Raw genomic sequence first — 11,759 nt, forward strand, 5'->3', positions numbered from 1 at the left:
AGCTTTTCTTGAAGATAAAAAATTCATTTAGCATGGTTTTAGTTGTAAGCCAAATTTAAAAATAATGGCTCAGTAGAAACAACTGTATGTGTTGCAGTGATGATAAAGTGTTTGATTATTTTCTTCTTTTCTTTTTTTTATTTGTGTTTGTGTGTGTCTGTGTATGCATGTATGGGTTTCAGCTGCACAGGTGTGTGTGTGTGTGTGTGTGTGTGTGTGTGTGTGTGTGTGTGTGTGTGTATCTTGATATGGAGGCCAGATGACAATCTCTGATGTCATTCCTCAGGGGCTTGTCTCTTCTTTTATTGAGACAGGGTGGAAGCTCACCGTTTGGTGAGGCTTTGTGGCATGCAGGTCCTACAGTTTGCTCTGATCTGTTTTGCTAGCATCAGGACTGCAGGAGTAAGTCACTATGCCTTACATTTTCTGCTTGGATTCTGAGTATCAAACTCAGGTGCCAATGCTTTCAGAGTAAACACAGAGAGATATACTTTTGCAGTCCTCTGTTTTATAAAGGTTCAAATTGACTGTTCTTTTAAAAAAAACATTTGTTTCACAAGCAATGTTGAAGCATTTGGACAAAATTGGTTGGCATATTTTCATCAATAATTAAGAAACAAAACAACAAAAATCTGTCGAGGTTATTATAATGAGTAAGTAGGTAACCAGTTAGGGGATGGCATACTTCATAGTATATGTTTGATCATAAAATAATGATCCAGGTAAAAGAACATTCATTGGGATAATCACAGTGGCATTTTATTTTTGAAGAAACCCAATTAGGATCTGTCAGAATTGTCATTTTTTAATAATGCAACCTGCCTAGTGTCATCTAATTACTATAAGTAAAAGAAGTTAGTTGTCAAGTAAATATAGTCTATGACCATGTTAAAACAACATGTATATTGAGAAACATAATTTCATATATCAGAAATCAACCACTGTAGGCTATATTGCACAGTTTGTTCCCAATAAACCATAAGCATTTGAAAATCAATCTGTCCATATCTGAAATCTTATATTTCCATAATCTCATTTTCTGTGCCATATAGCCATTGTCTGATGGCATCTTTACCCTTGAACACATTTAATCTTAAGATCTCAGAACCACATCCTGCTCCTGTCTCCCTCACCACTTCTCTCCCCATAGCAAATCAAATACCAGGTCTTATCACTTGTAGCTGAGAAATGTTTATAATCAATGGCCGACTCTCTGCAATCTCCATCTTTGCTTCTGTTTCAGTATTTACATTCCAAGAACCATAGTCTTCTTTCTTTTTTTCTTTCTTTATTCTTTCTTTCCTTCCTTCCTTCCTTCCTTCTTTCCTTCTTTCTCTCTTTTTCTCTCCTTTCTTTCTCTCTTTCTTTCCTTTCTTTCTTTCTTTCTTTCTTCCTTCCTTCCTTCTTTCTCTCCTTTTTCCCTCTTTCTTTTTCTCCCTTTCTCTCTCTTTCTTTCTTTCTTACCTTATCATGATTTATTTCTTTAGTTAACCTCATACAATAGTAGGACTAAAGGGTTAAAATATACAATGAAGTCGAATTGAGTCTGTAGTAAGTACTTACTTATGGTTAGCTATCTCCTCTCTCTGATTTTAGAGTTTCCCTAGGATTTCTGAAGGGAATATAATCTTCATTAATTCATCAAAAATGTGATATTTCCACAGTGCTCACTTTCATGCTTAATACACACAATGAGAATAAAATTAGAATCATATAAAGTTGAGTGTGAATTTAAAATGGCAAATTGTTTCTATTGCAAGGAAGCCAGGTTATGTAAATTTTTTGAAAGTGAATCTGTGATTATACTACTCACAGTACTAGATAGTCTAACAGTAAAATGGATCATACAGTGAGTCATTACAAACTTCAAGTCTGTGGGTATTTGATACATCTGAATTTCTCCAAAGCATCTGCTGCAAGGATCACGCTTTGTTCTTTCTTATAAAATGAGTTGTCTTTGTGACCCGCAGGTGGGTAGCCTTTCCCCTCAGATATGCTCATATCACTATTGGTAGCATCATCCTGCCATTATAGCCATGTCTGTAGAACTATGAGGCTTCAGTGATAAAAATGACTCTCCAGAGAGTTCCTGGCCTTGGGTGATGGAAATCAGTAAAAGAAAAGATGCTTACTTTTTATTTGTTTCTCTCTCTCTCTCTCTCTCTCTCTCTCTCTCTCTCTCGTGTGTGTGTGTGTGTGTGTGTGTGTGTGTGTGTATGCATATGTGTATATGTATGAATGCAAATATATGCATTCCATAGTGCCAACATGGAGGTGAGAAAAAACTTCTGGAAACCGGTTATTTCCTTCCACTTTGTGTTGAGCTAGGGTTGCTATATTTCCTGCCCCTGTCCTACAGCTACCTGGCTAGCTGTCTTGTGAGCTCCTAGGTATATTCTAGTCTCTGCCTTTCATCTTTCATTGGAGGGTTGGGATTACAGATATGTCCTACCAGATACAGCTTTTAATGCATTCTGGAGATCTGAACACAGGTTATCAGGCGTGTGTGGAAATCCCTCTACCACCCCAGCCATTCCCTGGTCCTCAAGAAAATATTTTCAAATGATTCCCATTAATGAAGTAATTAGAAGTTAAATGTAGACTTGAAGGAAAATAGTGGGGGCAGTGGATCTAGGAGAGAGGGATGGTAGGGGGACCTGGGAGGAGTGAAAGGAGGGGAACCTGTGGTTGGGGTGTGTTGTATGAGAGGAGAATCTATTTAAAAAAAATTAAAACATTGAACAAAGGAAAAAATGAAGCTATATGTAATAGTGAATAGTAAGTAAATAGAAGTGCTATGTCCTTTCAAAGGTGTTGAGTAGGATTTCAAGTTTGGACACATAACATAAAAAGAAGATAAAGGAAAGAAATTTCCGTGAAATTCAATTCCAGAGAGTTGGCTGCCACTGTTTGTTTTGCTTACACAAATTAAGGACACAAGAATTAAAATGTTCTAAGGATTCTATATTTTTGTGAAATTTAAAATGAACAATTTGTCCAAATGTAGGATATGGATAAATCATGTTCTATGTGTGATGTATACGCTATATATTTATTTACTTTTAATTTCACATTTTTGAGAAGTTAGATGTGTTTCAGGTAGTCCATTGTAAAGGAAATAAGCCACATTTTGTGTCTTATGCACTTATTCCAGTATTGGAGAGGTAGAAGTCAGGATGGAAGATTGCTGGAACCTCTAGGCCAGCCTAGACTAATAAATTAAACTAAGAAAAATGAATATATACATATATGTATAAAATGATATAAATGTGTATAATGATAAATACATGTATTTATCATTAAATGGGGAAATATATAGTGATATAAGACAGAAAAAAAATAAAGGTGTGCTCGGTTGTTACTGGTAGATTTTTAATTCCACTGATGAATATGAAATGCAATAATTAATGATTAACTGGATGTGATGGCGTACACTTCTAAATCCCATTACTCCAGAAGCTGAGGCAAAAGGACGAGTGTAAGTTAAAAAAAAATAAAGAACACTCTAATGATAGAGGAGCATATTAGGACAAGTGTTTGTTTATAAATATGTTGGTTGGTGAAACAGGTTTATACACATATTGTATATCACCTGATTTTATTTTAAACATTTAACATTCTACTTTTATCATCAAAACAACTGTGTGCAACCACATGTCCAGTTCAGCCCCGTGATTACTAATAACAGTTTCAACTTGACACACACAGGTTGATGAATTCCCTCCCTCAGATTGGCTTGTAGGAGCATTGTGAGACAATTTTTTTGGATTCCTAATTGAAGGAGAGGGTCTCAGCTCAGTGTGTGGTAGTGTTTTATACACAGGCGTGTGGGCCAGGGCTGTATAAGAGAGGTAGCTGAATAGGAAGCAAGCAAGTAATCTGTACTCCTCCTTGCTCTTGCCTCAAGCTCCTGCCTCTAGTCCCTGTTTTGGCTTTCCTTAATGATGGACTGAAACCTGTAAGAAGAAATAAACCCTTTCCTCCCTAAGCTGCTTTTGAACACAGTGTTTTATTACAGCAACAGACACCAAGCTAAGGTAAGGCCTTATTGTGAACTACACAGCACCGATTAAGAAGAAAACAACTTTCCTAGTGTTAAGCTCTTTTTTAGAGAGGAATAGTTTCACTATTTATTTATCTTTAAAAAAAGAGGGCTGTATGTGATGAGAAGAAATGGGGCTCTATAAAAAGCATTAAGGGGATCTACACTGGGCAAGCACACTGTGGATGCTCGGTAGTTCACCATGTCAATAAAAGTATAACTGCATCCCAGAGGATTTTTCGTTGTTACTGTGCTCTGCAAATCTATGGGAAAGGCTTAGATAGAGACACAAACAATCGCCTGCTGCACCACTGAATGCCAGTTTCTAAGCTTTAAAAACTGCTTTTACTCAAATTATAGCAAAACTATAGGCAGTGCTAGTTTTAAGTATAATTTCCACAAATGGAATTTTCCCTATTTCTCTGACCCTGAAATGTTTATCATGCTAAGTGGACATAGATGTCAGAGAACAGGAGCTTTATAGTTTAGAGTATCTAATCTCTAAATCCATACTCTTTCCCTCCTCTTTTTCAACACTGTAGTAAATTCATATTCAATGGCAAAAACCAATTTCACAGAATCCAAACTGTGCGTGTGATGTTACATTTCAATTCTTTCTCATTGTGGGCTAGAGAAAATCAAAATTATTTAAATACATGTTAGATTAGACTAATAGGAAGTGGCTATTCTGAGCTGACACCTTATCTACACTTTCTATGAGAAATTCATCATTGAGTAGACCCATACACATTTAAACAGAGAGAAAGCATTACCACAAGATGGCTAGACATATACTGGAGAGACTAACTTCTATCACAATACATGGAGGACTTTATTTGTAAAGCAGGTTATGAGTAAATTCTGACATTTCAAATACCATTATATTTTCCAGCCTCAAATGAGAAAGTAGTATAAGTGTTCAACTGATCTCCAGTTTCTTGAAAGTAATAGCAAAATTGTTTCAAAATGGTTTTATTGTTGTTGGATTTAAATATTATCTTGTCAAAAAGTTGAAATCAAAAGAAAATATAATTGCTTGTTTCAGAGACAGTGAAATGATATCAAATTAAAATATAATTACAATAAAATTACTCCCAAGTTTTTGTCTTTCCTTCTTTGTCCTTATCTATACCCCTCTTCATTTTTAAGATGAGTTATACAGGTTTTTGAATCACTAGATGTGTCTAAGGGTGAAAAGAGATTGCTAGAAGAACTTGGAACAAGGAGACTGCTATTAATCATTTATGTCATGCCAGAACATTATCAAGGCATCAGTAGTCAGAATTTGAATCTTGAAGTAACCTGTTTGTGAAATGTTATGGTTAGCAACAAGAGAGCTGAGTCTCAAATAGGTTTTTAATTAACCCCAATATTTCATAAATAAGGATGGTGGATGCATGGACCTAGTTCTAGAATATTTGATTCTAGAAAACAAACCATCAAGTACCACAGTTAATGTACGTTGTTGGTTCTGGTTAGGTCATCTAAGCAGCCAGTCTTTCTTAAAAGTTTTGTATAATTGATTATTAAATTGTTGGATAGAGAAACAGCCAAATACCCCTATCATAAATTACAATGTACATAATTACCTAGAATTGAAGGAAATGATAATTTTTTGGTGTGCAATAACTACTTCAGTAATTACTTTACTTGAAAATGACTTAGGTGTGGTGATAATTTATCTGTGTCCACCAATAAAATTTATGTGAAGATCAGAAGGTAAATGTCAGCTACTGTTAATAAAAACAGAAGTCATGAAATGTTAGCACACGCCCTTAATCCATCTAGATCTCTGTGTGTTCAAGGCTATACAAGGGAACAGAGCTAAGCATGGTGACATTCGGCTTTAATCTCATTACCAACCATAAAGACCTGAGGTCTGTACAGACAGGAAATGGTAAGGAAGTGAGGTAGCTAGGCTAAGAGCCAATGAGAGGGCAGAACAGCAAGGTGATAAAGGCAAGGGTAGATAGGAAGTAGTGCACTTTGGAAACTGAGGCGTAGTGAGGTAAGATTAGCTGGTGGCTGGCTGTTCTGATTCCTCTAATTTGGGCCTCTATTTCTGGCTTGGTGTGTGTGTGTGTGAGTGCTTGTTTGTGAGTGTGTGTGTGTGTGTGTGTGTGTGTGTGTGTGTTTTAAGTTTAGTAAGACCTCTTAGAAATTTGTCTACATTTAGGAATAAATAAAATTTAAAACTTAATTACTGAATTAAGTGTTTTATAGGCAGATACCACTTTTTTCATTCTTTATTAAATATTTATAAATTTTGCCTTATAGTTTATCTATAGCCTGCATTATCCAACTACATTTTAGTATTATCTCAACTATGAATTGCATAGTGTGAGGGAAAGTGAGTTTTATTTTAATTTACAGAGTTTTGAAGTAATATCCATTATTGTCCAGGTTACATGGAAAGATAGAATAATTCAAAGCATAATGTGTCATCTCTTTAAAAATACCCAAGATTGTGTATTATCAACCCTCCAGATCTTCTGCTTAGCATGCCTCTAGAGGGCCAAGGCAGAAATGCCTACATGTCCCAATGTCATCCTTTGTGGCATGCACATGTCATGTTCTCCTCCACATAATTACTTCTTGTAATGCTAATCTTTTCTTCTATATGATCTTCATGTTCTGTGTTCCTAGATCAATGATGATTTTTGTGATAGAGGAAAAGAGTGAAGTAAATTTCACAGGAAATTATACAGAGATGATCACCCACGCTGGAGTTAAGGTAGTTATGCAGTTCATGGGAAAGAACCTGCAGCATGGGGAGGCTTTTCAGGCTTGAATAAACTGTACTGAATGTGTGGTCAACTATAGCACATAGAATGATGTGTATCAACACGTTGGACTCAAATTGGCGATGATGAATAATTCAGTTCCTGAGGAACTTCCATTGTGTAAAACTTGAGACCCTAAGGGGGATTGGCTGAAGACTGTGGATGGAGTAACATATAGATGGGATGACAAACTAAAAGTGTGAGAACCTAGAACAGGAGGAAAATAGTGGCCTCCACCAAGAAAGGGAATGGCAACTTTAATCCAGATATTATTGGTTCTTCCTGAAGGAGTGTGGAGACAATGTGGCAATTGATGAGTGATTTCTAGAAGCTTTATTGGGTTCCTAGACTAAAAGGAGCTAAAGCAGCTGCCAGAAAAGTTGAGCTTCCTTTCATGGAAGCTCGGAAAATTGGATCAGATCTTCCTTGGAATTGTTGAGATATAGGATAGAAGTTGCTGACTTGTAGGGACAGATTTCTTGTCTGAGGTCATTATAGCCCACCAGTAATGAGGCTTGGTGTTTGCAGAGGGCTGAGGAGGAACTCAGGCGACTGCAGGGATCTTGAGACTGGAGCAGGCTGTGTGAGAAGGAAATGACTGTCTGGTACATTGACCACTGTTCTTATTTTTACCTTTTTATGCGAAATTGCATGTTGCTAGCCTCTGGGTCAAGTGCTCAGAAGATTGTATAATTATGAATAATAAAAATAGATTATGCTTGCTTTGGTGTTAAGTCTGGGATAGTTCCTGTGATGATGAAGAATATATTGGTGATTTTCTAAGAATAATCTTTGGAATCATGAGACTATTTTGTATTGGGTGATTTCCCCTTTTCTTTCTGTTTCCTCTTGCTGATGATAGTAAAAGACTGAGGTTACCAAGACAAAAGCAGAACCTAAGAGATGCTAAGAGAAGTTAGAGAAGCTAAGATAAGCTAGGGAAGATAAAGAAGCTGTAGCAAAAGCTACTTAGCAACTGCAGAAGCCCAAATGACCTGTCAGCTTGCACGAGTACTGTTTCTGAGTAGTTACTGTGCCTTCCAGGTATCCCATCCTTTGGACCCCTGAACCTGTTGAGGCCGGTCCCCTGGCATTTATGGGATCAACCTAGGGAAGACTGTTACTCTATCTCTCAGTATCCTTACATCATAGTTTTCCAAGGAATGAAATTTAATTTAGATATTTACATATTGACACATATATATCATGGAACATTATAATGTATATATTTTACATAAACTAATCTTGTAGCCTTTAATAGTTCAATAAAGTTTTATCACCCCCCCCAAAGTAAATAGTAAACTGACAAGTACATCACAAATTAATCTTGAAAATATACCTGTTAATTTTTAGTCATCCTGCGGATTTATGGAGAACACTTTGCTACTCACATCCTTGTTCATACTGCAGTTACTTGTTTCTTATTCTATCATATTTACAAATACTATACAATATTACTATTTTTGTTTTAGTTTTTCTGTTAACTGGATTTTATATATCTATACTCATTCTGAGTTCTATTTGATTATTTTTCTAAAATATTGTATATATTGTTTAATCTGTGCTTCTTATCTACTTATGTGGTATGTATTTGTATTTGGGGCGTTGACCTTTATATTTTCACTCTATCCTTTCCTTTTTTCCATTTATATTTATGTTTATAGTTTTAAAACTTTTACTGCATTTAATTATTTTAATCATATTAATGTAATTACTTTCTTTGTGTGTGTGGAATTTAAGGACACTTAGTAGTTGCCTGTTTTCTCCTTCCACCAAGTTGTTCACAGGAATAGAACTCAGTTTGTCAGGCTCAACAAAAGCTTTTATCTACTGAGGCATTTCGTAGTTCACGTTTGGATTTATTTAAGTATAATTTCTCTAAATGAGTGCCCAATGCCCCTGCTATATTAAATGAAGTTTTATTCCTTAATATTTGAAAGGGACTTTTTCATGACATGTTTCATATGTTTATATACAAAATACTCACAGCTATGTGAACAAACCACAAGTACATGTGATTTTATTTATTTTATAATATTATTTTATTTGCTGTGGTGTTTTGCCTACATCTATTTCAGTGCACCAGGTGCAAACCGTGTTCCCTAAGAATTGAAACTTGGTTGTCTGGAAAATCAGACCGTGCTCTTAACCACCAAGCCAAATATCTACCCCTATATGTGTTTTTAACTGTTTTATTATATGCCTTTTACATCTATTACATTTGCTTTGACCAATAGTACATCATTATTTTTTCTTTTTCTGAAATCTTATGATAAATTTTTATTTTTTAATTTATTCTTCTCTTATATATTATATCCCAACTTCATTTTCCTCTCCCTCTTCTCTTTCCAGCCCCTTTCTGATCCCTCTTTCTCCCAGGTCCACTTTTTCAGAAAAAGACAGTCCTCTCGGGCTTATCAACCAAACATAGCATATCAAGTTGCAGTAAGACTAAGCACCTTCCCTCATATTAAGGCTCGAAAAGGCAGCCCAGTGGGATGAAAAGGGTCCCCCAAACAGTCAGAGATAGCCTTGTTCCCACTTTTAGGAGTCCCACAAGAACACCAAGGTACACAATTATAACACGTACACAGAAGACCTAGGTCACACCCATACCGGCTCCTTAATTGTTGTTTCAGCCTTTCTGAGCCCCTATGATAGCTGATTCTTTGATTATGTAGGTCAGTGTCCTTGACCCTTCTGGCTCCTATGATCCTTCCTCTACCTCTTCTGCAAAATTCCCTGAGCTCCACCTAATATTTGCCTGGGGGTCTCTGCATCTACTCCTAAAAGTTGAAGCCTCTCTGATGATGAATATGTTAGAAAAATTTAATTAAAATTCTTCTAAGAAGGAATGGAATATTTAAGATTTTAAATGGTTACTATTTATAAATTAATTTTCAGATAATAGTCTTTCCATCCACCTTATGGGAAGATGTTTTCTAATCACTTTCATGTTTATCAAAAGCACTTTTTATGATTTTGAAGTAATTATCTTATAATTGAAAACACCCCAAATTGATGTAGTAGCTGTTGGAATGTTTACTTAGCTTCTTATATAATTTAGATTATTTTATGTTATTGAATATAGTTTCTCTTTCCTTTATAGAATTATAATTTTTATGCATTCTATATTCAAATGATGATGAATGTTTATCACTTAACATTATTATATTTATTAAAAATTGTCTTTTATCTATTATTTGGCAATATGTTTTTAACCTCTTTAAATTCACTATTTGATTATATTAATATTACTTCATATTTTGGCTCTCTCTCTCTCTCTGTGAGTGTGTGTGTGGGGGGTGTGCAAGTATGCACACAAATGTGTCACACTGGCTAGTGGAAGTCAAAGGATTACTAACAACTTGCAAGAGATAATTCTCTTCTTCCATCATGTATGTTCCAAGGTCTCAGTTTGTCAGACTTGGAGTAAGTGTTAAACCATTACTCTGACTTCTGATGATATTTTTAAGACATTATTGGGAAAATGATCCAGTAGCATTTTCTGAATTTTGATTGTATATTGTCTTTTAAAGTGATAGAAGACCAACTTTAAACCTTCCTCAAATTCCAAAAGCAGATTTTAGGTAGGTTTTGTATGAAATACTTTTCATATATGTAACTATAATGTGTATTTCACTGAAAAATGTTATAATATGAAACCTAATTTTATTATATTCACTTAATTTTATGGACTACTATGCTGTTCTCTTAAAATCACAATTGTCTTTATGTCAGCTGGCAGAAGAATGCTGTACTTGTTAATATTTGTTGATGCTGTAAAATATTTTGGTAAAGTAGGAAACCTCTGGCTTGAATTTTTAAATTCCCTGTCTTCTCATGTGCATGTGAACATTTTTCATGTTTTTCTTGCTTTATCAGTTTCATAGTATATTTTTTGTTGATCTGAGCAAAAATGACTTAAAAGAGAAAACAATGTATTTTTCTTACATGTCCAGGTAAAACAGACCATCTATGAGGGAAGTGGGTAGAAACTATATGACAAGAACTTTAAGTCCCTGAAAAAAAGAAATTGAAGAAGATGTCAGAAAATGGAAAGATCTCCCATGCTCATGGATAGGCAGGATTAACATAGTAAAAATGGTGATCTTACCAAAAGCAATCTACAGATTCAACGCAATTCCCATCAAAATACCAACACAATTCTTCACAGATCTGGAAAGAATAATACTCAACTTCATATGGAAAAACAAAAAACCCAGGATAGCCAAAAGAATCCTGTACAATAAACCAACCTCTGGAGGCATCACAATCCCCGACCTCAAGCTTTACTATAGAGCTACAGAAATAAAAACAGCTTGGTAATGGCATAAAAACAGACATGTGGACCAATGGAATTGAATTGAAGACACTGACATTAACCCGCACACCTATGAACATATAATTTTTGACAAAGAAACCAAAAATGTACAATGGAAAAAAGAATGTAGAAGGCTGCAAATAGATCCATATCTGTCACTGTGCACAAAACTTAAATCCAAGTGGATCAAAGACCTCAACATAAATCCAGCTACTCTGAACCTGATAGTAGAGAAAGTAGGAAGTACTCTTGAATGCATTGGCACCTGAGATCACTTTCTAAATATAACACCAGTAGCACGGACACTGAGAGAAACAATCAATCGATGGGAACTGTTGAAACTGAGAAGCTTTTGTAGAGCAAAGGACACAGTCAACAAGACAAAGCGACAGCCTACAGAATGGGAAAAGGTCTTCACCAACCCCACATCTGACAGAGGGCTGATATCCAGAATATATAAAGAACTCAAGAAATTAACCATCAAAATGCCCAACAGTCCAATTAAAAATGGGCTATACTCCACAGAGGAAGTTCAAATGGCTGAAAGACATTTAAGGAATTGCTCAATATCCCTAATTATCTGGGAAATACAAATCAAAACGACTCTGAG

Source organism: Onychomys torridus, chromosome 8 (assembly GCF_903995425.1).
Source record: "Onychomys torridus chromosome 8, mOncTor1.1, whole genome shotgun sequence".
Lineage (NCBI taxonomy): Eukaryota > Metazoa > Chordata > Mammalia > Rodentia > Cricetidae > Onychomys > Onychomys torridus.